Consider the following 27945-nt stretch of genomic DNA (forward strand, 5'->3'; position numbering starts at 1 on the left):
TATTATTTGAAACACAAAGCACTGTGAGGCCAAATGGAAGCTTGGCGTACAGTTGAGCTACCAAGACAGCAATCTTGTTTATATTGGAGCTTAATTTCCAACCGTTTTCTTTCTTGGTTAGATCTGAGCAAATCAAAATCAAAATTTATTAAAACACATCAATTATAACATAAGGAAAGTTAATTGACTTATTTCGAGAGTAACTTTAGTTGCTCTCATGTAAATATATTTCGTTCTTATCATTGGTTAACAATTTAAATTCACAACTTACATTTCCCCAAATCGCAAAAGACTTCAAATGCATACTGAATTTCACCAAAAACAAATTTATCCCCCATCACAACTAACGGCATAATTAGCACAGAAAGAGATATCACAAGGAGTGCCGCAATAACGTAAAGAGTGACCACTATGGGTGGCACATTGTCTTCGAAAGGGTCCAAGAAACCCAATTTTTTGACAAAATATCTCAACAAGATTAATGAAGTCGGAGTGAAGATAAATATCAAAGTAATGCCGTTTTTTATCCAAAAATTATAATGCTGACGAAATTTATGATCCAGTCTTAAAATATGATTTTTATCGTCCCAGTGAAACGGACACTTTGCAAATAGACACGATTTCTCCATTATTTCATGATATGCGAGGAAAACACCGAAAAATTCAGTAAGTTGTGTCGAATACGTGGACATTTTATCATAGATAAAAATACTTCAGGAATTTCTTATATTTTTAATTCCATATATGCCGACTACGTTAACGCTAATTTTAAATATGATACCGCATTTCCCCAGAAATTAAATATATTTTGGGACATGTATTCTATTGAGGAAGTTCTTGCAGCAATCTAAATACTTCACCGTACCTTTAAATATTTCTGTGACGTTAATACTAACAATAATATCTTTAATCAATCGGTATTGCTTATTTAATAGTCTGAAACCAACTAAAAAATACCAATCAAGCAAATGTAAGCCCTAGCGTATAAAAAACAAGCTTCTACATAAACGATACATACATTTAACTAGGGAAGTATATACAAACGGGTTACATTTTCAAGAAATTATTTTGTTTGGTTTTAATAATCCCGCAATGAAATCGTTAAATCTTGCATAATTAATTTAAATTAGTCCGTCGTACTTAAAAGAAACTATATTGTTCTGAAAAATAATTTGTTTTTGCAAACCAGAAATTGTAATCAAGTCCAAAGGTTGATTAAATGGAATTGCATGATATCGATCCCAAATTTTATGTGATTAGTTGGTTACATATCGATTATTTTTATAGTCATATTTTTAGTTATTAATCAATATGAACATTCAATTCTATGTAATACCGATAAATTATCACTATATACATACACAGCTACCTACATATCTTTACGGATTACTTAGCATGAAGAATTAAACGTCTGATTATTCGAGTTGGTTGATTGCATTCTTAAAAATATTACAGAGATTACAGAGATTACAATACCTGATACATATTTATATGGCTAGGAATTTACATACATATTTTACAATTTTACATATGTGCCTTTGTCTTTGTAAATATTATTTTATTTTCCTAGACCACTTCAATTTATTACTCCTCATACTGAGACGATCCACATACATACATATGTATATGACGCAATATTTATTATTTAGTATATAGTACCATTTTAAAGTACATAAAACTATGTGAAACTTTAACAATTCAAAATAAATCCTTACCTCTAAAGCTACATAACTGATGTAGCATGATTTCAAGCAAAGTTACAAACGCATGCATTTATGTACAACACCACAATCCCATTCCGTCCTATTCATGCACATATCCGAATGTGACTCGGCCACGAAGAAGAGCCGGGCCTGGTGGTGGCTCCATTCCATATTCTCATGCAGCTGGGAAAACATTCATAAAAACTTATTCCGAATAAAATTATTATTTTAAACACTTCAAAATTAACAAACTATGGAGGTTCTCTTGGAAAGAGTTGCCTCTTTAGAAGTCATGGTTTCAGATTTAGTAAAATGGACAAACTTTCAACCAGGTAAGATTACATATTTTTGCAAAATAGTAACCATAACACAACCATTTTTTATCTTACATTATTTATTTTGTTGCGAATCCTATTTTATTAACTTATCAATTTCATTTCTCCTTTAAACTTAAAGGAGAAAATCCCCGCATTCCAAGAACATGACGATATTGCCATAGATGATTCCATACCTCCGTCAACACCTACTTATCCTGATAACCTGGATTCTGACGAAATTGATATAGAGCACACAATTAAACTCGAGTATCCAACTGATGACACCCTTCCGCCCTGTGACGAGGAGGTGGAGGAAGGTGAAGTTCCCCGCATAAGAAATGACCCACTCGGCGACATTCCTGATTATTCGGCAACTACACCGACTTCCTCTCAGGTATGGGTGGATACACATGTTAATTAATCAATCTAGCCAAACTCATGCCCTTAATTGACAACTGTTTTTATGAGTAGGTATTTGTCGGAGGTCCGCCTCAAAATCAAGTTCAAGCCACGTCAACAAATAGCTGGACAGTTAAATCTAAACAAAAACAAGTTTATCGCGTCGTCAAGAAAACGAAGGATATTATATTACTAAGTACCAAATCCGCGAAATCCATGGGTACTAAATTGACCTATTTAAGTTGTTCAGTTTGTGGTAAAATGTTCACGACTAGGACTCACGTTTTAAATTAAGCATAACTTTACACCAATATGTAGCTTAAGTTCAGAAACATTACCGAAGAATATGCAAAATCATAATTTCTCTAATTATCACTTAATTTAGTGGATTTATTTTATATCACCTTAAAAATATAATGTTTCCCAGCCAAAAATAATAATTTAGAAAATCATGAAATGTCCGACGGCTTTAATTTTTTTGCATAACGAAAATGCAAAATCACCCAAACAAATATATAGAGCTTATATCTTGAATGAAACAATTAACCCCATAATCAAGGATAGACAGTCAGTTTCAAAAAAAAATTTTTGGACAAAATGGTACAAAATTACGCCAATATATCATATCAACTTGCAGTAATTGAGTGAAATTGATTTTTCGTCATCAGGGATTTAATAATCGTTGTTTTAAACATAACAGTTCAAGCTCTCATATATTAACTAATTAACCTCCCTCCAATTTTGTAGACATCTCGTCGATATGCATAAGTGGACCGTGGTCCATTGCCGCTTATGCAATAGAAAATTTCTGGACAAGACGGAGCTCGACCAACACCTGAGTGACGATCATAGCACAGTCATCCATTTCCCATGCGTCCAGTGTGGAACCATTTTTGACTCTCACGACCATCTCGACTCCCACATCAGCTCCACCCATGCCACTATGCCGAAAAAAGTTGAGTGTTCCATATGCGGACAAAAGTTTCACCTTCAAAATGTTGCAAAAACATGCCCAAACTACATACTGCAAACAAAATCGGCGCAGCTTCACATCTCCCGATTTGCAGATGTGAGAGCAAAGCCATTATAATTCTATCTGCAGCAACGTGGACACAAATCATATCGTAAAATGTGCCAGTTTTACAATTATTATATGACATTATTTTCTGTTTCATCCAAATTAAATTTTTATAGATTTCAATTCATATTACTCTACTAGGACCCATTTCCTACCTCTGTACCAAAACTCAGCCTACTACGACTATTTTGAATATTCTGACCCTTGACCCATACCGACTAAAATGACCCCCACGGGTCAACCACTTGACCGATCAAGCTCATCTTCGAACTTGATTCTTAACTTTGCATGTTCTAAGTGTGTGCCAAATTTCAAGTCGATCGGATAAGTTTTACTAAAGTTATTGCAAGACGGACAGACGGACAACACGGGTACATAAGCCCTGGGTCAGGCTAAAAGGGCCTATGTGCAAGCATGTATTCACTTATGTCTTGCCAAACCGATTCTTCATATATCGCGCGATTTAGCCATTAGTAAATACATGCTTGCACATAGGCCCTTATTAATTTTCTGCTGCGCGCTTAGGCCCTTTCGGAATTATTCATCGTCTGCACTTCAGCCCTTTCAGAATTAGTCCGACGATATGACAAAATATACTAGTTTCTATGTCATCTTTTATATTTACATGTGTGCCTTCATTGTTTTCAGCTTATGCAACCCAAACAGTGGCAGGGACCAACTTTTTTGTCAAAGTTCGACTTGATCCGGAAATTTACCACGTGCGAATTGAAAGAGATCTTTCGGGTAGATCACTCAAACTCGTCAAAGTCATGGGACCAATGAAAGAAGAAGATAAAATTGCTCATTTTTGAATAAAGGAAAATGTTTCATGCAAATCTTATCTATTCCTGATATGCGATTGTCAAATGGTGCTTTCTTTTAATAATTTTGCAAAATGTACAACAATTTAATTCATGTCAAATAAAATTGTTAATCAGTTCACAATAATCTTTATATCAGTGTATGATATCCTGATAAATAAATTCATAGTTTGATTTTCTAACTAGGTAGACTATTTATATGGGTGGAGCGTACAGGGTTCCCACTTATACCAAATTGTACATAATATTCGACTTTTGACGTGAAGTGGAGGTAGTTCCGTGTAAAAATCACTTTTCGTCAATCTGTGACGATATTTGTGACGAGCGGTGGACGATGGTGAGAGGGGAGGAGGAGAGGGAAAGTGCGGAGGTGGGCATTCAGTGACCCCTGCACTCAAATTTTCTCCTGTAACGTTCACTCACCTTAACGTACTTCGGTCAAGTTTTATCCTAAAAATTGGAAACTTGGCACGAATGTACATTAACATATAGTATATCGAAATACAATATCTGGAGAGTTCCCAATTTCGGTAACCATTTATGCGATAACCCTGACCATTGGCAAGCTACCTTACAACCAAAAACGATCCCGCTTGACCCACTGAAAATTTTTAGTTAAAAAATAAAAATCGGAACTGATATTGTATTTCGATATACTATATGTTAATGTACATTCGTGCCAAGTTTCAAATTTTTAGGATAAAACTTGACCGAAGTACGTTAAGGTGAGTGAACCTTACAGGGGAATAATTGATGCAGGGCGAGAAAATTTGAGTGCAGGGGTCACTGAATGCCCACCTCCGCACTTTCCCTCTCCTCCTCCCCTCTCACCATCGTCCACCGCTCGTCACAAATATCGTCACAGATTGACGAAAAGTGATTTTTACACGGAACTACCTCCACTACAGGTCAAAAGTCGTATATTATGTACATTTTGGTATAGGTTGGAACCCTGTACGCTCCACCCATGTAAATAGTCTACCTAGTAAGATTTAAAACAAAATACTAATCTAAAAATAATGTGTTTTGCTACATATTTCATTTTGCACTCCGTTAAAGATTCTTGTTTATCAAGAGATCAACCATTTTAGCAGAAGGTTGACAGCCGAGAATCGCCATACATTCTGAGAGGTAGAGTTGCCGGTGAGATGAGACGATCTCATTTAGAAATGAGATAAGATGAGATAAGATGGCCGGTAAATGAGATGAGACGTATCTATGATGAGATGATATGACGGTAAAATGTGATTAGACGTGTTAATTATGAGATGAAATGAGTGGTGGTGTGATGAGATCTATTAGTTGTTACGTGTCTCATCTCATCTCAGGTTAAGTGAGACGAGATTGAGATTTCAGTGTCTCACTTAGCTCATCTCATCGGCAACTCTACTGAGAAGTTATTTACAAGAGAATGAAAAGAGATTTTGGAGATTTAATTGGGCTAAAAATATTAATTTAGATAAACCTAACACAATGTTTAGCCTAACCAACTTGCTCAGAAATATAGCTAATTATGACGTACAAATAATCCATGCCGGGATATTCCATAGTCAATGTTCTCTTAATCGCATAGGCCGGGTAACTACGATGAACCGAATTTGAACATTTAAGAGGATGGAAAAAGAATCTATCTTCTCTGAATATTTTTAATTCCGGGGTATCCCAATTTCGGTTAAGCTTCATGTTATTTTTTTCTAAAAAATGATTCCACAGGACACCGTACTACAATGTGGATAGAAACTGCTGCCTTATTACCTACCTCTAATACCTCTAATACCTCTATTTCGAAGAGTTCCCAATTTCGGTAACCATTTATGCGATAACCCTGACCATTGGCAAGCTACCTCACAACCAAAAACGATTCCCGATAAGGCAGACAATGCACCAAATATTGTCATCCCAGTCATTATGTTAGATCCAAAGCCTTCATCCTCAACGATGTTGTGACTCTTCTCATCAAGGTCGTAATCTTGGAATAACTTCGTTCTGAACCGTTTGTAAAGTAGCTCCCATCGGGAAAAAATCCCGGAAGAAATTATTATCTTCTGCCTTTCAATCAGTAGTCGCCTTTGATACGGATCATCAGTCCACCCTACCCAATTCCAACCTTCCCAACTCCCCTCGAGATTTTCCTTAATAGTAACAAACAGCACACTGCCTTTCTTTCGCCTATCCTGATTGGTATACCTTTTAATGGACTCAATCTTATCTGCCTCGTCGACGTAAGCGTGCCCAACGCATGACGGTTTGGTCACATTCCCCCAGAATTGAGAGGGATAATTATAAGCCAACGTCTGAATATTTTCCCACCCAAGTGTAAGTGCACTTGTTGCCAAATCCGCTATTCGATTTTACATGGGAATTCTTCAGGCTAAAAAACACAGAAAATATCTCAGGATATGTTTGATCAGAACTAGGATCATCATAATATATTTGCTGATCTGGACGAATAGGACTGTAAAATGTAAAATTCAAAATATCTTGGAACGTTTTAATTGGCGACGTCAATTCAGCCTCGGTCATCGAGTCAGTCGTAAATGTAGCTTTCCATCCAGCAACTACGATTAGGGAAACAAAAATCCAGACATAACAAAAGCATTGCTCCCGTGGAGTTTCAGGCACAGAAACAATAGGACGTTCCAATAGTGCTCCTATAATGGAGAGGCACATAGCTATGAAATCGTTTAGTACGACATCTTTTCCAGCGGTTAGATCATTTTGCCTGACAGGAAACGTGGCAAATCCTGCAAAGATCGGGATTAGGATAATCATTAAAGTCTAGCACCACACATCCGCTGGCAAAATGTAGACCCCGTATCCAATTTTCCTTGAAGTAACGCCTTGGCAAGTCAAAAAGCTATACACTTTTTTACCCACTAGAATAACAGAGCGGTCAGCCTGAAGCGAGTTCATCTGCTTAATCGTTGGAATCCAAATAGTTGAATATCCTTCAACAATTCGGGTAGTGTTTGTGAAGGGGTCGTAGGCGAATACACTTTCCAAAAGTATGTAATCCAATAATTCATGAAAACTAAATGTTTTCAAGGCCACCTCTGCTCTAGTATAGTATGATGTCTAGTATAGTATGATAGTATGATGACATTAGCAAGATTAAGGTATTGTCTAACTAGTGGAGCCGTTTTGTGTGACAAATGATCCCAATTGTATCCCTTAACCACCAACAGTCCACTGAATACCACATTAAGCTGTTCCGAATATGACAATAGTGATATCGTCAGTTGTTCTAGGTCAACCAGTCTATCCACGAGATCGATCCGAAGCTCCTCCAATAAGAAATTATAGTCAGGACATTTACTGCAGTAGTAATAAATTGCATCATTAAGTTGCCAATTTTCTTCAACAATGAAAAGCTTGTAATATTTTGAAATCCTTGTGCGTTCAAAAGATTCTATGTATTGTTTGACCAAAGAAAAACTGTTTTCGTCTGGAAGCAGGAGCACGATAAACTTGTAAGCAGTTCTAGCCCTAGTCATCACGGATCCAAATATTTCCATTGTATTGGTAAAACTTTCGTCTGATCCGGTCAGCTTGGATGATCCGAAAACAAATTGCACTGAACATAACTGCCCTCTTTTTCTCATGGAATTGAACTTTAGTACGAGAGGAAGAAGGTCAGACGACCGTGGAAAGGTGAACCAGTCATCAGTGGATATTCCAAAAACTAGAATCGGCAGTACGAATTGTATGTTTGAAAGTAATTTAGAATTTGGTAGCTTATTTGTTCGCTCCCAAACAAATGTACTGTGACATGAACTGAACGAATTAACGAGACTAACTATGCCACTGTCGATTTGATTAAATGCATTCATTTCGGCGATTTAAGTACTAAAGTCCACTGTAATGTTCATTTGTCCATCAATATCGCTATGTTAATCGCTTAAATTACAGATATGGGTATTATCACTCAGTATACACGAACCTTGTAAAGAGAGACGCTTTTCTCCCAATAAAATTCAACCTGCTGAGACAAAATGATCTAATTTGATCAAAATGGTCTAACTTGGCAAAATGGTTAATGTCTGTATAGGTGCACTTGCCATGTTGAAATCGATAAGTGGTTCGGTGTCTGTATAATTTAAATACGTACTCGTCAGCCGACTCCATTGAATTTAAACCAATACATATATGAATAAAATACGCAGCTGAAAGTGTTTAATACATCTTTTGGTTACGTCAACAATTTATTATCCACACTTCGTCGTACTAATTCAGAAACAACGCAAATGCACCCATTTAACATGGGTTTCTTAGGTACTTACGTTGTTGCTGAGTTATGTAACTGTCGGCGGCACTTTCGTTGTTTGAATTGGTATGGCAATATGCAGGATATTTACGAGGTGCTCAATCAACCAAAAACTGGCGAGGAAAGTGACATTCAGTCTTTATATCTAAAAAATGTAAGTGACAGGTATTTATGTAACGCAAGAAAAAATTAATCGATGAAACAAAAAGTATTTTTTGTCTCTTAACTGTCAGGTGCAGCCTTACAAAAGTAACTAAATTATTACTTAATACATTTGTGGAAAGCTTGTACACTATGGTTACTGTTATAATAAGTGTTATTTAACTATTTTACAAAACCATAATAAAACTGAATAAATCAGTTGATTGCGAGCTATATGTAGTTCCAGTCCTATCCATGCTGCTGCTAACGGTATATGTAAGTCTTACTTGAACCGTGTGGATGCAAAGTTAGTTATCCATCCTAAATTAGATATGGGAGTGTAGAAATGTCTAGCTTTCCATATTCAATCTTTCTTTCTTATTTTTTCAGGAACCCTATAACAAATAGTTTACCAATGCATTTTGTCACTTCCTGTCATTACATCTGATAAATATTTGGTGGGTTTTTAAATGTTGACCCTATGCGAGCAGCATCGTTTGTCAAATTCATTTATCTGCTGGGCCCCGACTAGATATGGTTGCAACCGATGTCCCGTCACCCGAAATTAGTTACACAGTTTACCTAGTCTTAATGATTAGGTCTTGATTTTTTTATAATTTGCATTATTTAATCTTAAAAACGAAATCTGAGTTTCAGCAGCACCAGCCAAGATTTCACAGATGACCAAAGTTTTCTTTTAGTTTTGTTCCCTAAGCAGTCCCAATTTTTCTTCTACCCTCGTCCCATTTAATGACAAGCTTAATCAAGTCCAACTTTAGTAAGAAGCAAAATATTTTACTCTACACTTGTTGTTTTGAGATGTTTTCCAAACTAACCTAACTTATGGTTATAGTTAAGTTATATTTAGAATTTGTTCATGTGTAATGTGCAGTCCAGAGGCACTGCATTATTTGGAATTTCTTTCTGCTCAGACTACGCACTTGGACGTATTTGTTCAACATGCACATTTACCTAGGTTTATATAGATGTGCTTCACACTAAAATTACCCATGATTTATAAACGATTGATTGGTATCTAATCATTTGCAAAAACTCAGGTCGTTGTAGTATAAACCCGTGACTCATAAATTTAAGTGTCACTTAATTACTTAGAACTGAGTGTTTATCTGTTTATATTATTCACCAGACCAGCGTCAACGGACGTTTCCAGGTATTAGGTGTGACGCGATATGTACCAAAAATAACGCAACCATAATCTCAAACCATTTGGAACGACTAGAAATTCACCTAGTTGGTATCATCCCCAAATCGTTCCGCTAATTTCCATCATACTGAAATTCTTTGATACTGTAATGTATTATTTCCTCAACTGGATGTTCAAGCAATTTTAAATTTCCTGAAGCTCGTGATACCATTTGGGCACATAAAATCCTCACAAACCTTATAAAATATAGTAGTCTTCAAACAAATTATTAACAGCTTATTCATATCTACGCCGTATGCATCTATTTTTAGTTGCACTGTACTGGAAAATCACCGCATTCTGACTAATTTGCTACCAGATTGTACTAGATTTACACAAACAATTGCGATGGTACGACACAATGGTCAGCATCGGGTAATATGTAATTATTATTGTCGTGGCAAAACAATTGATTGACATTAAATGATAACATTGTCAGTTTTGATGACTCGTCACCAACTTAGATATATATTTGCAATGGCTCAATTATAAATTCAACATTTGACTCCCAATAACCAGACCAGACTAACCTAACCCCCCCTTATGAAAAAAGAACCTGTAAAATTTACCCGGTATTATCTAAAGTAGGGATTGTAAAAATTCTACATATTAAATTTATCCTACATCAAACAAAATTCCCTTAGTGTTCTACGATTGGGTACTATTTGTAATATGCGACTTTTTCTTACTCGACTTTCCACAATTTTTTTCTACTCTTATGTTCTCCAGAAGTTAACTTTAAATTAATTTTACAACGACCTGTAAAATTAGTCTGTTCCTTCACAATATTATATAAGTGCACATAATGCACTTTAAAACAACTATATCAGGGGAAGATTGTTAAAAATTTTGAAATTACTAGATAAATTTCAACCACTTGTGATGTAATAATAACAATAACGATGGAGCATTATAACAACACAAATTCACTATCTCGGTTGTGCCATCAATACTTGGTAAGCACAGCTGTAATATTACCCATAACCGTGACCGTCGGTGTGACCAATAGGTAATGAACTACTGTGGCAAAATCGGTTTCTGGATCGGATAAAGGTATGCTGGTTATCAAACACCTTAAGAATTCCATATTATTTCCGAGTGATATACCTCTACATTTGGTTAGTCTTGTCAACTAACTATCTAGACCCCATCCATTAGAAAATTCTCGATTTGTTGTCATTCGATCAAAAAATTATATGCAAACCGTCAATGCCAATGTACAATTTTTGATTTTAGTACACATTAGTGTATTTGTAAAGATTATATATATATGTAGCAGTCCTAATTATTGGCATACAGCGCATTTATGTAACTTATTGCTTTCTGTATTCAGCCCGTCCTATTTTGCTACACATTTCCACACCAAAATACCAACACAGTTTGGTAAAGCCAACACGAACAGTAATTCCATTCCTAGATCCCCATATTTGCTCTAGTATTCTTTTACCAAATATAATTTCCGCGGCAAACAGTGCCACAACCGTAGCAACAATTACTCCTACCACGCTAAAGAAGGATAATAGTGTGTTGACAGAGATAAAAGGTGCCGCCACCTTCATTGTTGCCCACTTAGTCGCCCTCAATTTAATGTAGTGATGCAACTGCTGCAGCCACAGTTCTAACATCCCTCCTATCTCCAATCCCTTTAAACTCTGGCCAATCTCGTATCTCAATATGTTGTCCGCAATGAAAAAATAATGCCCATACAAGGCAACGTGCCGTGTCACAAAGCACTCATACTGGCCCCTGAGGAGTGCATTTTGTAAGTAAAGGAGAGATTGAACTCGATATTCATCCCGTATTAGGATGCCTGTATTTGGACTTCCCTTAGTAACGTAGCTAGTCAAATTATGCCAGTTGTACCTAAAAATTTAATCCATTCTATTAGTAAAACTGGGTGATTAATTTTTAGTTAGCGCCATTTACAGCATTCAGAACTTGAACTTACCCAACATACTTACATGATAACGATGGTCTTATCATACGGGAACTGGCCAAGTGACTTTTCCTCAATCTCCCACTGCAATCGGGTCTTTGGTGAATACACTCCAGTCCACTCTTCCGACTCGTAAGCAAGGGTATAACCCTTGGAAAAGAACTCGGCCAGTGTGCGAAATTTCTTAAATTGCGGTGGCGTAACTAGATTTTCCATCACGTGGACTTCGTACAGTACGAATCGTACTGCGCAAGAAATACAAAGCCTGAGAAGAGCAAGGACACCAAGATCCAAATAGAGATCTGTTTATTATTTGACGATTGTCCAAGAAACATTGCCCAAATTGTCAACATTACTTCCACAATCCTATCTAATATATCGAAGTTCCCAATATTTAATCCTGGTTTAAACAAGTCTACCACAAATCTTAGTGTCACTACAGTCATCATGAATGCTAGCCAACTAAGCCAAACGTGTCGGTCAAAAGGTGAAACCCACACGTCAAAATCCACATTATCTGACCACACGTTGAAGTTGCAGTATAACAGATCACGTCCATGGTAATGGAATGAGAATAGCGTATTCATATAGTAAAATTGGTACACGGGACGCATAACACTCTTAAAAATCCATCGCCATGTCTGTTCTTCTCCAAAGACAAATTGATGAAAGGTTACGTTTAAACTATTACTCATCACTAAATACAGCGTTTCCCAGTCTGAACAGTGCTCTCTGCTGGATGCGATATGGTACTGACCCTTGCCACAAATCCCACCTGGTTTAAACTTATGTGGAAATACTGCTCCGATCGAAACCTCGTTCATCCACTCGTGCACAAGTAGTGACATTACAGTTAACGTCTTAATCTCCGACGTGTAACGGACAGGGATAAACATTGTTTTGCAGTAGGTACAATAGAAATACCATTTTAATTCTAGATGAGTTAGTAATGACTTTCTGTCTATCTCTAAATCAACTGCAAAAACTCTGTATGGCACAGTATAGTCGTACCTGTGCCCATGCATCATTAAGTGTTCACTGGCTACCAAACTTGTATTTCCCTCTCATACTGAGTGAAGTGATATGTTTTCTCCTAGACGCGTGTATCAAATTGACCTCGTTCCTTTACAGTCATTCACCCTGAATAGTGCTTCTTCGATTGTGACAACAAACTCGTCCCGGTCATCCGCTAGGTGGTGTCCATACAGCTTTCTAGTGTTGGTCTTCCGATTCTTGATGTGGGTGTTCTTAAATGCGTGTACTTTTGTCTTTTTTCATACAATCTTCCCCAAATTGGTTTTAATTAATATATTGATAGTTGGTCTATTGGATTTTAGCAGTTTAGCCATGCGTCTTTGGGATCTGGGGTTTTCCTGATTGACTAAGCGTGGCAATCGATTTTTCAGCTTTTTGGTACGTTCTACAAGGGGGTAGTTATTTTTGGGAGGTACGTGTCCCAGACTCTCGGCGTGTCTTTTAATACATTCTCCATGTCGTATTCTATAAATTAAGGTCAAAGAGACTTCATGATCACCTGCTTTAGGTTCTTTTTTATCACATTTCCGGAGTAATCTCGAGTGGAAACGTCTTTCACTGGAACCTCTACTTCAACTGAGCACCGTGGGGTCATTTTTAAAACTAGGTCCCCCAAAAAAATCACACAACTATTTTTTGAGTTGCTCCATCAGATTTCGAAAACAAAATTGAATTTTGGTAACCCGCCTTTGAGGCGGGGTGATTCAAGTATTTTTTTAGCTTCTTGGGACAACCTGTAAGTCCGGTAGAAATCAATCAAACTCTAACAGTAAATCGCTTTCGAATTTGGCCAGAGTGACAATAGAAAAATTTCATCCAAATCGGATGACAAACGTTATGAAATTATCTTAAAATATCAACTAGTTAAATTTAATGCTCATATTTAGTCTCCCTTAGTAAATCCTTCAACCTCGTAATTAAACAGAAACATGTATTACGTTTATGTTTGTAATAAAATGTGATTATCATATTTATTTCAAGGCATTGTACTGGGACCTAGATAAATAGATGGATCATGTGTGCTTAAATAATTTATAAGCTGCTTTCCTAACTAATGGAATAATTATTATTCCGCAGATACATATTATCAACTAATTTGTAAACTAAGGACACATTTTATAGAATTTCAATACACTTATGTACAATACTATAGTACTAGACTCACTTAACTCATTTAACTTTACAAATTCCGCATTGGTTCAGGTTGAAAATATTTTTGTTTACTCGTCTTCTGAACGTTTCTACGCCATATGCGCTTATCGCGAGGCAGATACATACTGCATAAACTACAAATACCATTTTAACATCATTCCCTCCAATAGGTTCCCCTTCACGGACCAGATCAACCGAATTCCTTTCCTTATTTGCAAGCACCACTCTTTGAAAATAATTAGTAAATCTTTCCTCAGAAACAGTGCCCAGTCCATGTTGCGTCTTTATATCGTTCAGAAGTAACCAAGCTTGGAAATTATTTGCCCAATTTCGTATCATCCCAGCTTCAACCATGTATTGTAAATACTCTTCTAAAATAGTCCCAAAAGAAATGATAAACAATCTCCAATTATATCAACCGATCCATATTACGCAGAATATTTGTTTGGCCATGTAAATAATTATTTGTATGTTTTATAATAGGTTTCGCGGAAAGTTATAGATACGCGAAACAATTATAGGATTCTCTTATAATACATACGAACTGTTCTTACAAAACAAATGTAATCTATGTAAGCAAAATAATATCCCGCTCGAGGATAAAGTAATGGAAAATTTGAATACGTATTTATTGCGAGATTAGAAATTATTTATTATTATTATTATTATTTTATTCCATAATTGACATAGCCGCAGCCTAATCAAAATCTTTTACAAAATTGTTATAAATATAAAAGTATATAATTAATTAATTAATTTCACCTAGAACGAATTCTCTTTCCTTCATGCTAGCACTCCAGAAAATTTGTGTATATTTAATTAGTTCCAAATTGCATTCTTTAAAGTACGTTACAAAATGATCTTCATCTTTACTTTCTTTCGTCATGTAATTTAAATATTTTGCTCTCAAAGCTTTGTATAAAGGACATACTAACATTATGTGACAAGTACTTTCCTCTCCTAACCCACAAATTCTACAATTCATATTTTCTAGATTAAATTTATGTGCGAATAATTTAGTATACATATTTTTAACTCTAAGATAATTAAAATTAAGTCTTAACTGACACCACAGAGTGGACATGAACCAAGGAACATCATAGTTTAAATACTCCTCTCTTTGAATATTTGGAGATTAGAAATTACGTGAGGCACCAGAAAATATTTTGCCCAGATAAATAATTAGGGTCGCTAGTTCTCAAATAATTTCTGATATTTAGGTATATGTAATTTGTCTGGCGAAGGGTGAAATGCTCATAATAAAATACCAAAAAAATTAGTATAATCTACATTTATAATACGGATGCAATTAGTCATGGACTTACATATCTTCAAATTCTGTTAATTTGTAATGTTTGGTAACTTTGTCATTAAAAAAACAATCTAAATACTTAATAAGAACACGATATGTAATATGCACAGGTGCTGTAATATCGTAGACACGAGGATGTATTTTTTGCTCGGAAATGGTTTGCGAATTTAAATTAAGACAAACAAACAGGGTATGAACATCTCCAATTATACATATCTGCATAATTGGAGACGGTTACATATAAATATTAAAATGTTGATACATAGCCCCTGTAACATACTTAGTCAGGTATGTAAGAGCTTGAAATTGAACATTCATAAGAAATAGAGTTCCCACACCGCACACATTTCCGTATTTTTTCACACGTCGCTAAATTGTCTAAATTTTTTCCTTAAGATACACACACGAGTCATATTTTGGCTAGATTGATAATATCACCGCCATGTGTTTAAAAATTATTTTTTCCATTTTATTAACATTACTCCCTCCACTGCAGGGAAACTCAATCTCTACACAGCTCACATTGATACCTGATACTCCTTCCTTATTTACGGAAATGACATTACACTACCTCTACAAAGAAAGTTGTCCTGAAGAAAATTCATTGCTGCATGATATCCGTGAAAACAATCCGTTGACGACTGTACTTCTCCAATCCACGCAATACAAATCTACCAAAATTTTCCAAAATTACATGACAAACTATTCGACTCGAAAAAACAAAATGACAAGTGTCACACCAACCTTGCGAACATCCCCACAAATTGTTTCGATCATATTGTTTTGCAATTCCTCGCAAACCGAGAGTCCTATCGCCCCAGCAATGTCTCATCTATGTTACTTAGTTTACCAGACTGCATCTATTATTAATCCAGACTACTTATTCTTCCCCATATCTGACTATCTAAGTTGTTCCACGTTTCTTTTAGATGCACGAACTCGATCAAAATTTATCATGTACTCGAACAAGAACATTTGGATCCCTTGTTTTTCCTGCGACGTAATCAATCTGATAGAGGTCCCACCCATTTCGGACGTATCGACTATTGACAACATTTGGAATTCAATGGTCTCGAACATGCATCAAAACCTTGTACAATTCGATGATCACCTAGCTTACATTCCAGGCGGATATGTTCGTCTCTCCAAAAAATGTGGACCTCACCTGGACCGTTACACAAATTACGCGCCACCCGTCTCCCTCTGTATCATGGGGGATTTGGAAAATAAATACAACCTGACGAACGTCTTTGTTTATGACACTATTCGAAAAAAGAAGCGCAAGCTCCTTTACAGTATAACATTTAATTTACCCCTTGCTCCCGGGTCTCGTGTTGAAACACAATATCCGATGAATTTTCTCTTACAAATTTCCACTCAGCGATTCCCTTTTGTAGTTGTGACATCTCGGCCATCAATTCAAAATGGTTTCCTCACATATTTGTCTCCACTTGACGACATTACGTGGATATTGATGACAACGACCTCAACTTTAATAACTTTAATATTGTGTTCCATCAGCCAAAATAGGATCGACATGTTTGCCACAATTTACAAAATTAATTCCCTTCTCGTCCAGCAAACCGCGTGTTCAGAATCGCTTGTCATATTCAAAAGTAAGATTTTGTTGTCGGCCTGGCTCTTTTGGTGCTTCATCCTAACCGACAATCTGTACAAGGGAGGAATCTTTTCAACCTTGACGGTCGCTGAAAGACCGTGGGTACCAGAAACCATGGAAGCCTTGGTTAGATCAGACCTTCCCGTCGTATCGACATCAGTAATGAGGTCAGTAGTCAGGTCGAACACAACTGAGAAAAAATTCGTTGTGAACGCCACCATTAGAAATATGATCAGCCAGATGGAACCACATGTATCTGATTCTGTAAGAGCGTTAGAGTCCAAGCTGATTATTGTCAATATCGTCAGAATTTTCGCACCCATGTTTGTCGAACTTGTCAGCAATTCCACAAAACTCCCAAGATGGTGGTCCAATGAAACGTTTGACACGGGGCAGACCTTTGCTCTAATGGATGTTGAAGTAATGATGCCCTTCTTTGCGGAGAGCATCAACCTAAGGCAAAAACGATTAGTTATACGAAATCGAGAGGAAACTCCATTCACGCAGAATACCATATCGAACGGATGGACAAATATTTTCAGCGTTATGTTCGCCTCAAGGATGAGTGTCTACGAAACTTCAGGACTGCTGGCGAGATGGGAGAAATTATATCATCTGCGGGTCCAGATAGGGTATATGGGGCAAATGTATGGAAAAAAGAGTAAAAATTATCGTGACTATTTCGTCAATGAACTGACGAAGCCGAAAGATCCGGCAGAATTTCACGAACAACAGGCGGTATCGTTGCTCGCCATAAGGTATACTTTTGCTATGTGTGGTTTTATTTTGTTAGTTGGACTGGTCAGTTTCATGACGGAGAATAGAAACCAAATGTTGGAAATGGTGTTGATGTTGGGAAAATTTTATTACAGAATATTATCATATTGTAGTAATACGATAAGAAATATATTTGTAAATGATACCACGTCTAAAATGTTTGTTTAGGACAAGTAATTTTGTATATGAAGATCGAGTGATGTTGAATACAAATTTAAATTATTAAGGTTTCAGATATTCAAATGTTGTATGGCGTGAATGAAGAACAGTTTTTGTTCATATGTAAGTAGTTGATATTCTTGATGTAAATAAACAAATATAACACAAATCGATACATAGTGTGTAAGGTTAGGACGACATTTAGTTGTAAAGGTTGGGCAGGATAGAAACAGGCACACTCTGGGCACCTCTTTATTATATACTTACATTTTATACATATCTTTACATATTTGCCTATTATACATTTATATCGTTTATATAACAGTTAATAATATTTTCGTCACTCAACCAATCGCACTGATTATTTTTTTCCTAGAAATGGGAATCGTTTTTAACAACCTTTGTACAAGAGAAATGTGTTGCTATAAAACTGACACGTATTGAAGGGGAGTCAATTAGAGATATGACGACATAATTACTAAATTTACAAAAAACAACATGCCTTACCTCGAGCCCCTTCTAGAAAGACGATTGAAGCGAAAATAATCATGGTCACCGGTAACATCTAAACCAAGGGGAAACCATATCTGGGTTTCGTCGGCTTATATCTGAGGTGACTTTCTATTTACATATGTATGTAGACTAAAATAGCGTGTGGTTCATGTCAGGAAATAAATACGCTTGTATTATTCAAAAGTTTTAAATACTTGTGCACATCAGTACAAAACCAAATAAAAAATAAGTTGCCCATCAGTAATTTTAATAATTAGCTCAATGGTGAAACGACTTCATATGTAGAGGCTTACCCTTATAATCTGGACACCAAAAGTCAGGAGGTCAAGGTAAAAACCTGAATGCCGTATTTTGAACCCAGAAAATAAAGAACCGAAACCCAACCCGAGAAACACACCCCGCTCAATTTAGACATATCGCCTGCCTTATTTGAACTTTCATAAACTTTAATTTTTTAGTTATTAATTCTTAGCTCCATTGTGCATTGTTACATTTGCACGTGCAGCCAAAAATAGCATGATTTGTGACCAAACTTATTGTTTTATTGACATGACATGAATAAAAATTTTATCATTTCCTACTTCGTTGGCCCAGATTCAAAAGCTTGATAATTCATTATATCAATTTTTACTCCAAGCAGTAGCCATGAAAACCTTCCCTCTCGTTCTTGTTGTTCTTTCACTCGCAGTTTTCGAACCAGGCTCGGGCTCCATTATAACGGACGCGAATTGTCTCTGTCCGGCCGAAATGGTCGGAACCTATGTTTGCGGGGATGAACTAAAAAGTTCCGACTGCTTCAGAAATCGAGCCTATAATTGTACCCTACCTGGGAAGGCCGTCGGGTCGGACATGATTTGCAGCAACGTTCCATGTATTACTAATCCAAATAAGAGGAGCGCGACTTGCACGGCCTACACAGTTTATGTTAATTGTAAGTTTCTCATTTGGGCAAATGTATTCCGATCAACAAATCCATTTCCGTCAAACTTCACAGAAAGTCATTTCGGTATTAGTACCACATATTTCTTGGCAACCATCGTTTATGAATTATTTTTACTTTGTTAGAAAAGTGTCAAAGTATTTAGTTACGATTTATAAACTAAATAATTTACATATGACAAAATTAATCATCACAAAACTTTTTTCAACTTTTTAGCACTTAACAAGGGAGTTATGAAGAAATGTGAGGACTGTTTTATAAACGAGAAGAGACTGATGGAAGGCGAAAAATTGGATTGGAAGAATTACGGCGATTCCTACCTTATCTATCAAGGCGGAAAATTAGAGAAGGGAAAACCAGCAGAGGCTAAACTTATGAAACGGTAAGTGAAAAGTAAATTTGGATTTAAGTAAAGCTAAAATAATTAGGAGCGAGTGTGGGAAAAAAAAGTTATTTGATTACTTTCAGGGACGGTTCGGCTAACGGTGACAAGTTTGTTGAAGCCTGAGCAAGGAAATTAATTGGTTCCAATAAATATAATTAATTTCTAATAAAACGTATGAATTTCAAATATGGTTACAATCTCATAAGTGAACATGTAGATGTAGGAGGGCAGCCTATTTTTTATCGCTTACGCTCGCAAGCTAAATAAATAAATGTATGTGCATAAAAATTGACAAAAATACAGCCTTGGTGATGGAACATGCTTTATTTGAGAAATCAAAGATCAGTGGTCAATTTAGAATTTTATTTCTTTCGTCGCTAGTTTCCCATAGTTAAGTCTCATAATTATATAACCAATTAAATTTCATGCCAATTACCATAATTAAGTTTCTGATGGGGTTGGAATGGGTTTGATAGACGGTTTGGAGTTATTGTGGACATAGAGAGATACCCCTTGCTTTGTTACCCCACTGGGGGAGATTAAACTCCGGGGGCCCTCTGTTGTCGAGGTCATCGGTTGGGTCCCCAGAGAAGCTTTCTTGAAATCCTTGACAGTCAGGCTCCATGTAGAGAACAAAACACGTTCCCATGGGGTCAAAGGACATCATGTGTCCATCCAGGACGGGGTGGAGGTTGTGGCATGCTTCGTCACTATCAACATTGTCAATTATGACGTCACCTGGAAAATATCAAGTAATCAATATCGCAAAATAAATCACGCAAATATGTATGTGATAATGAATCAAGCAAAAAAAGTAAACGATTATTTCAGAGATTTTTCAAATTAGAAATTTCCGATTTCAAAAATTTCAAATTTTCGTACCTCCAAAGTCCTTCTCAGTTCCACCTCTGTAGGAAAAAAGTTCCCCGTCGACCGATGAGGAAAGGACCAAGAGTCCCAACATGCCCCCTAAAAATGAGAAAAAAATTTTCATGTTTGGGTTTGACGATGTATAGTTGTTTAGTTTGGAGATGTGTGTGTAGATTTCAAAAAAACTTAGGAAATAAAGGAAAAAAAATTAGGAAATAACTACTGCCACATTTTGGAAAATTAAAAACACAATAAAATGCTGCAGAACTCGTTAACCTATAAATAAAATGTACAAATTTAATATCATCAATTAATTTAGAAACTCAAAATATGCACATGGTTAGTTGTAATTCGTTCCAGCCAATTTTATTAAATTACTTAATGGCTGGTTAAATTCTGATGTAAAGTATATATGCACATTAAAATATTATGCTACTAAGCTACATAAATAATTTTGGAATCATATTTTTTTCGTAGCTAAATAAAACTAATTCGCGTAAGTAAGTATTTATCACTAATTTTACAATATATAGGTCAGATACATACATCGGGAAGTAACTGTTGCCACCACTTGGTACATTAAAAACAAAATAAAATGTTGCAGAATTCGTAAACTTATGAATTTGTAAATAAAATACGCAAATTAAATATCACCAGTTAAGATAAAAAAACGGTAATGCGGGAATTAGCTTTATTTTTAAACAAATTAATAGTTAAACTCTCATCATTTCCATAACTCGCGTGTATGCATATTTCTGAAATTTTTCCTAACAAATTTTTAAAGTCTAACTCAGCTACGAAAAAAACAGTCTTTTAATTTTTTTAAAAATTTATGATAGTAAATTTATTTTTTATCTTTTTATTTATAGGGTTTTTAAAGAAGTTTAAATTAAATTGAATTTATGTGTTAACATTTATTTCTGTTTATCTAGTAATTTATACATTAGTGGGGTCAGCCAGAAACGTTTTACTTAGACTCTTTATTTTACTATGATGGGGTTAGATTTATTTTAGTGTCTCTAAGAGTTTGGGTTAGAATTTTAATAATTTTTTCTAGATATAAAATTTTTCGTTTCAAGGAGCATACTTTTTATTTTTATAGTTTTGTTTTTTTATTACTTTTTATTTTACTATTGACTTTTTTTTCGGGTAATTTATTATTTTTTTATTTTTTTTTGAGGTTTCTTTAATCCCGACACTTTTAATTATTATGGGTTGGGGCTACCAACCTGAGCGTGTTCAAGCAGGGATGTATTTTTTATTGTATACGCTCACAGCGTCGTTACCTTTACTTTTATTAATTATGTACTTATATATAATTGGAGGTGGTGTTTCTTTATTTTATAAGGAGTTACTTTTTTATCCATTTTCAGGTTTTAATTTCTTTGTTATTACTGCTTTTATGGGTTCGATAGCCTTTTTAGTTAAGCTCCCTATGTATTTTACACATTTGTGACTCCCTAAAGCTCATGTTGAGGCCCCCGTGGCAGGCTCGATAATTTTAGCTGGGGTTTTATTAAAGTTAGGGGGTTACGGGCTTATACGAGTTCTTAGTATCACAGGGGTTTCGGTCATAAAGTTTAGCCCTTACTTTATAGGGCTAAGATTAGTTAGAATAATGTTTACGGGGATCTTGTGCTGTCGTTTAAATGATTTTAAAGCTTTAGTAGCGTACTCTTCAGTAGCCCATATATCTATGGTGATTGGGGGTCTAATAACTCTCTATTCATGGGGATTTATGGGGGCATTAGTGATGATAGTAGCTCATGGAGTTTCCTCTTCAGGTTTATTTTGTATGGTTAACTTATACTACGAACGAACTGGGAGCCGAAGTTTTTTTATTAATAAGGGGTTTATTTTAAGTTTTCCTATTTTTTCTTTACTTATATTTTTTCTCTGCGCGTCGAACATTGCTGCCCCTCCGACTATTAATTTATTATCAGAGATTTTTTTGATAGCTAGAATTATGAGTTACGATTATGTCATACTTTTATTTTTTCCTCTAGGCTCCTTTTTAGGGGCTGTTTTTACATTATTTATATTTTCGTTTTCACAACACGGGTCTTCTTATAATTCACTATATGGGTTTGTTCATTCTAATGTTCGTGAGGTCCACACTATTAGACTTCACATTGTCCCAGTAAATTTTTTAGTTTTAGGGTCTAATTTTATTTTTACATTTTACTAAATAATTTCATTTAAATAGTTTAAGAAAAATTTTAGTTTGTGATTCTATAGATGGGGGAGCCCTTTAAGTAATATTTTATTTGGTTTTACCTTTTTATCTAGGAGTTTTATTATTAGTGGCTAGTTTAATCAGTATGCGGTTTGGTCTTTTATATTTTCTTTCTGCTGAAACTATATTTATTGAATGGGAAATATTTTCTTTTAGATCAACTTCTATTATTATAACTCTTATTTTTGATTGAATAAGTTTGAGATTCACAGGGCTCGTAATATTTATTTCTTCTATGGTACTTTTTTATAGAATCATATATATAGAGGGGGACAAGTTTTTAACTCGGTTTATTTTTTTAGTATATTTCTTTGTTTTGAGTATAGTCTTTATAATTTTAAGCCCTAATATAATCAGAATCTTATTGGGGTGGGACGGACTCGGTCTTGTGTCGTATTGTTTAGTAATTTACTACCAAAATGTAAAAAGAGCAAATGCGGGCATAATTACAATTCTCTCTAACCGTGTGGGTGATGTAGCTATTCTTTTATGCATTTCATGGCTACTGAATTTTGGTAGATGGAATTTTTTTTATTCGCAGTTTGTGTATTCGTACGAAGTAGTTTCTTTTATAGTTATTCTAGTAATTTTAGCAGCTATAACAAAAAGAGCTCAAATACCCTTTTCTGCCTGGTTACCTGCGGCTATAGCAGCTCCCACCCCAGTTTCGGCTCTTGTGCATTCATCTACTTTAGTCACAGCCGGGGTGTATCTATTAATTCGGTTTAATTATACCCTAGGTGCCAATAATTTTTTATTATTTATTGGTATGCTGACTATATTTATATCTGGTTTAGGGGCTAATTTTGAGACAGATTTAAAAAAAATTATTGCCTTATCAACATTAAGTCAGCTCGGGTTAATAATAACATCTTTGGGGCTGGGCTTCTACGAGTATGCCTTTTTTCATCTTTTAACTCATGCTATATTTAAATCCCTACTATTTCTATGTGCTGGGGTGTTTATTCATTCCATAGGGCACATTCAGGATATTCGAGCGATAGGGGGGCTAATGATTTCTTGTCCAGTCACATCTTTGTACTTTATTATTTCTTCAATAGCTCTTTGTGGGTTTTTATCAGGATTTTTTTCTAGGGATATAATTATTGAATTTTTTTTTCAAGGTAAAATAAATTTAATTATGGGATGTTTAATAGTTTTATCTACATTGTTTACATTAACGTACTCTGTTCGCCTTTTGTATTTTTCTTTTTTTAATAATATGGGTAATCGGTATCTTTTAAGTTTAGCTGAGAGAATTAACATACTAATTCCGATAACATTTTTAATTTTTATGTCAGTTTTGGCTGGCGGGTGGCTTAGAGTTTATATGTTTCCTATAAATTTTATTTTTCTACCCATGTGGCTTAAATTATTGGTCGTTACTATAATTTTTAGTTTTTTCTTTATTTATTTTTTCTTAGCAGACTTTAAGGTTATAAAGAAAATTAGCTCTACCTCAGGTTTAGACTATTTTTTAGGTTCGATGTGACTGCTTCCTTTTATTTCTACTTTTGCTCTAACTCCTATTATTAAGTACGGCGTAAAAATTTTAAATCTTGTGGACCAAGGTTGAGTGGAGTTTTTAGGGGGGCAAGGATTTATTGACAAATCTAAGTTTATTTCTTCCAAGGCAGATGTATTAAATTCCGTAAGAATGAAATTCTTCATATTTAGTTTCTTTATGGGTGGATTGGTTTTATTTTTTAGTTTAGTTTAGATTTGTATAGCTTATATAAAAGAGCACTACGTTGAAGTTGTAGGGGAAGACTGAGTCTTGAAAATATATCCCATAAAAATATATTTATTTATTTAAACATTGAAAATGTTTTGTTTTTAATTAAACTAAAATAGAAAAAAGAAAATAACGGAGTTTAACCGTTAAAATTTTAAGTTAGCGGCTTAAATTTGGCTCCCTTTTCTTATTAAAGAGGCTGAGTACCTAATAGCCATTAACAGTGGCTCGCCGCTTCTTTGGCTTCCTTTAAAATAAGGGGAGAGCCCAAATTTTTCAGGTCGAAACTGACCGCGATTTTTCGCTTCTTACTAGTGTAAGATAGACTTTCACAGTACTTTCTGAATGCAACCCAGATGTTATTTTTAACTACAATCCTCTATATTATTAATATACAATATTATTTTCAGTCTAAAGCTCCTTGGTTCCATTCATGCAGAAGTCCGATTAAAAGAATTAAGATGAAGAATGTTAATAGAGTTAGAGTGTGGGCTCAATTTATTGATGTAAGAATAACTGGGAGGGGGATGATTAGAGTAATTTCTACATCAAAAATTAAAAATACCCCTGCGATTAAATAGAACCGAAGAGAAAAAGGAAGTCGTGAGGATCTTTTGGGGTCGAATCCACATTCGAATGCTGAAGGTTTTTCTCGTTCTTGTATATTTTTTTTTGCAATAAAAGAGTTTAGTAAAACTAAAATTGAGGGTAACCCGAATGAGATAATAAATATTATTAAAATTATACTTATCGAACAAATTGAACCTTCTAATTGGAAGTTAGGTGTACTTTTTATACTATAAGTATACTTTAACCTCCTCATCAGTAGATACTTATATAAAGAAAAAGTCACACCACATCAACAAAATGTCAGCTGCTTCAAAACCAAAATGGTGGTTTCTTGAGAAGTGATTTTTTGTATGTCGTGAGAGACACACAGTAAGAAATGTTGTGCCAATAATTACGTGGATTCCATGAAATCCTGTTGCTATAAAAAAAGTTGACCCATAGGCTGAGTCTGAGATTGTAAAAGATGCTTCTCAGTATTCAAGAGCTTGAAGTGAAGTAAAATATACACCTAGGGTGACTGTTAATAGTAGCCCTAAGAATGCTTGGGAAAAATTATTTTCTATAATTCTGTGGTGGGCTCAAGTTACTGTTACGCCTGAACCAAGAAGAATAATAGTGTTTAAGAGGGGGACTTGGAATGGGTTAAACGGAAGCACTCCCCTAGGGGGTCATATTAAACCGATTTCTATAGAAGGGGCAAGACTTCTATGAAAGAATGCTCAGAAAAACGAGAAAAAAATAATACTTCAGATGTAATAAATAAAATTATGCCCCAGCGCAATCCCTTGGCTACAATTGAAGTGTGGAGTCCTTGAAAGGTCCCTTCTCGTCTGATATCACGTCATCATTGAATGCAAGTTAGGGCTATAATTATTATACCGAATAAAAATAAATTTATATTTATTTCTTGGAATCATTTTACAATGCCTGTAGTTAAAATGAAAGCGCCTGTAGCCCCAGTAAGGGGCCACGGACTTAGGTCTACTAAGTGGAATGAGTGGTCTCTCTTTACTATCATTATTTATTTAGTGGGATGTAATTTCTCTAGCGTATAGTGTCGATAACACCGCAAAAACGTAAGATTGAATTATAGCTACAGCAGATTCTAGGGTTAATAAAAGAATTTGGGTTAAGATTAATCTAGCTAAGATTAAGTTAGAGGCGGCTGCTGTTTGGTTGCCCAAAAGAGTTATTAATAAGTGCCCTGCTACCATGTTAGCTATAAGTCGGACTGCCAAAGTTAAAGGCCGGATTACATTTCTAATTGATTCGATTAATACTATAAATGGTATTAATAAATTTGGAGTGCTCTGTGGCACTAAATGGGCGAACATATGTTTGGTATAATTTAATCAGCCGTACATCATAAATGATAGTCATAGAGGTAATCTTAAAGTTAAGGTCAAAACTATGTGTCTTGAAGCTGTAAAAATGTATGGAAATAAACCCATAAAATTATTTATTAGAATAAATATTAATAAAGAGATAAATGGGATAGTTCTTCCTACTGATGAGTGGGGCCCTAGCAGTATCTTAAATTCATCATGAAGTTTTTTGCAAATTCTTAAGGTCAATAAAAAAAATTTATTAGGGGTGGCTCAAAACATAGGCGTTAAAATCATTAAAACAATTAATGATCTAACTCAGTTTAAAGATATAAAAATTATAGATGAAGGGTCAAACACTGAAAATAAATTAGTTATTATCATTTTCAATTTATGTGATTGGTTTCGTCGTTACTAAGCGGGGTATTAGTTTGACCAACGTTGGTATTCATATTAGTATTTTTAATATTAAAAATTTTAATTACAGATAGAAGGAATAGCCAAGAGAACAATAAAAAAAGAGATAGCCATATAATGGGTGCTATTTGAGGAATAAAAAAATGTTTTTTAAACTACTTAGTCTTGACAAAACTATATTATAAATAATGTTAACTAATTTTTTCATTAAAAACATTTGTTAAATTGTTATAAAACGGTTTAAGAGACCGACGCTTACTTTCAGCCACTTAATGAATAGTTTACTTAGATATATTTTTTACTCACTTAATGAAGTTTTTTCCTGGGATTGTTTCAATTACGATGGGCATAAATCTATGATTTGCTCCGCAAATTTCTGAGCATTGCCCGAAAAATAATCCAGGGCGGTTTGTATAAAAATTAACTTGGTTTAGACGTCCTGGCACAGCGTCAGCTTTAATTCCCATTCTTGGGACTGTTCATGAGATGCGTAGGGTAAGAACGACAGGAGAGAGTGTGCTCAGTCAGTACGGAGAGAGCGAGAAGAGAAGTAGTGCGAAGGAAGAACTCAGACAAGTGAGACGTGTTCAAGTTGCTCTCCAGCCGAGTGGAAGTAATTATTTTCGTCACTCAAGATTTAATTAGTTTAGTGAAATAGTAGTTATCATTCATTGTTTGTGCCGTAGTAAGTAGTGTGCTTGAAATAAATACCAGTAATTCAGTTAAAGAGTGCTAGTTCTGGGACATTTATTGGCCTTATTTCTACAAAGTGGTGCATCGCGAGGAAGACATTTCACGTAAACTATTAAGTCATCAGTAAGGCAGTCATCACTTGAGTCAGTCATCAGTTGAATCAGTTATCAGTTGAGTCAGTTATCAGTTGAGTCAGTCATCAGTTAAGTTCGTCATCAGTAAGTTCGTCAGTTAGTTCGTCAGTTATTGGTCAGTTGAATTGTGGTTGCTGGACATTAGTTCGTGCAGTTGAGGATAGAGGGCGTTCCAACCACCCCGGAACCAGGCTGCACCACAACCAGACTG

At 35.2% G+C, this 27945-nt stretch overlaps 1 protein-coding gene and 1 long non-coding RNA gene across 13 annotated transcripts in view; one reads left to right on the forward strand and one right to left on the reverse strand.

The window, feature by feature from the left end:
* Positions 1–27945, reverse strand: part of LOC110858869 — a 123615-nt gene that overhangs the window by 41655 nt on the left and 54015 nt on the right. The gene's annotated exons all lie outside the window — the stretch shown is intronic.
* Positions 1871–4439, forward strand: LOC118438614. 2 transcript variants are annotated; one of them, XR_004836945.1, is made up of 5 exons: positions 1871–2035; positions 2160–2414; positions 2492–2639; positions 3167–3488; positions 4146–4439. It is a non-coding gene; the product is annotated as an uncharacterized LOC118438614 (long non-coding RNA). The 2 variants fall into 2 exon arrangements; XR_004836944.1 differs by having other exon boundaries at positions 3167–4439.

This window comes from Folsomia candida, unplaced genomic scaffold (assembly GCF_002217175.1).
Source record: "Folsomia candida strain VU population unplaced genomic scaffold, ASM221717v1 Fcan01_Sc023, whole genome shotgun sequence".
NCBI classification, from domain to species: domain Eukaryota; kingdom Metazoa; phylum Arthropoda; class Collembola; order Entomobryomorpha; family Isotomidae; genus Folsomia; species Folsomia candida.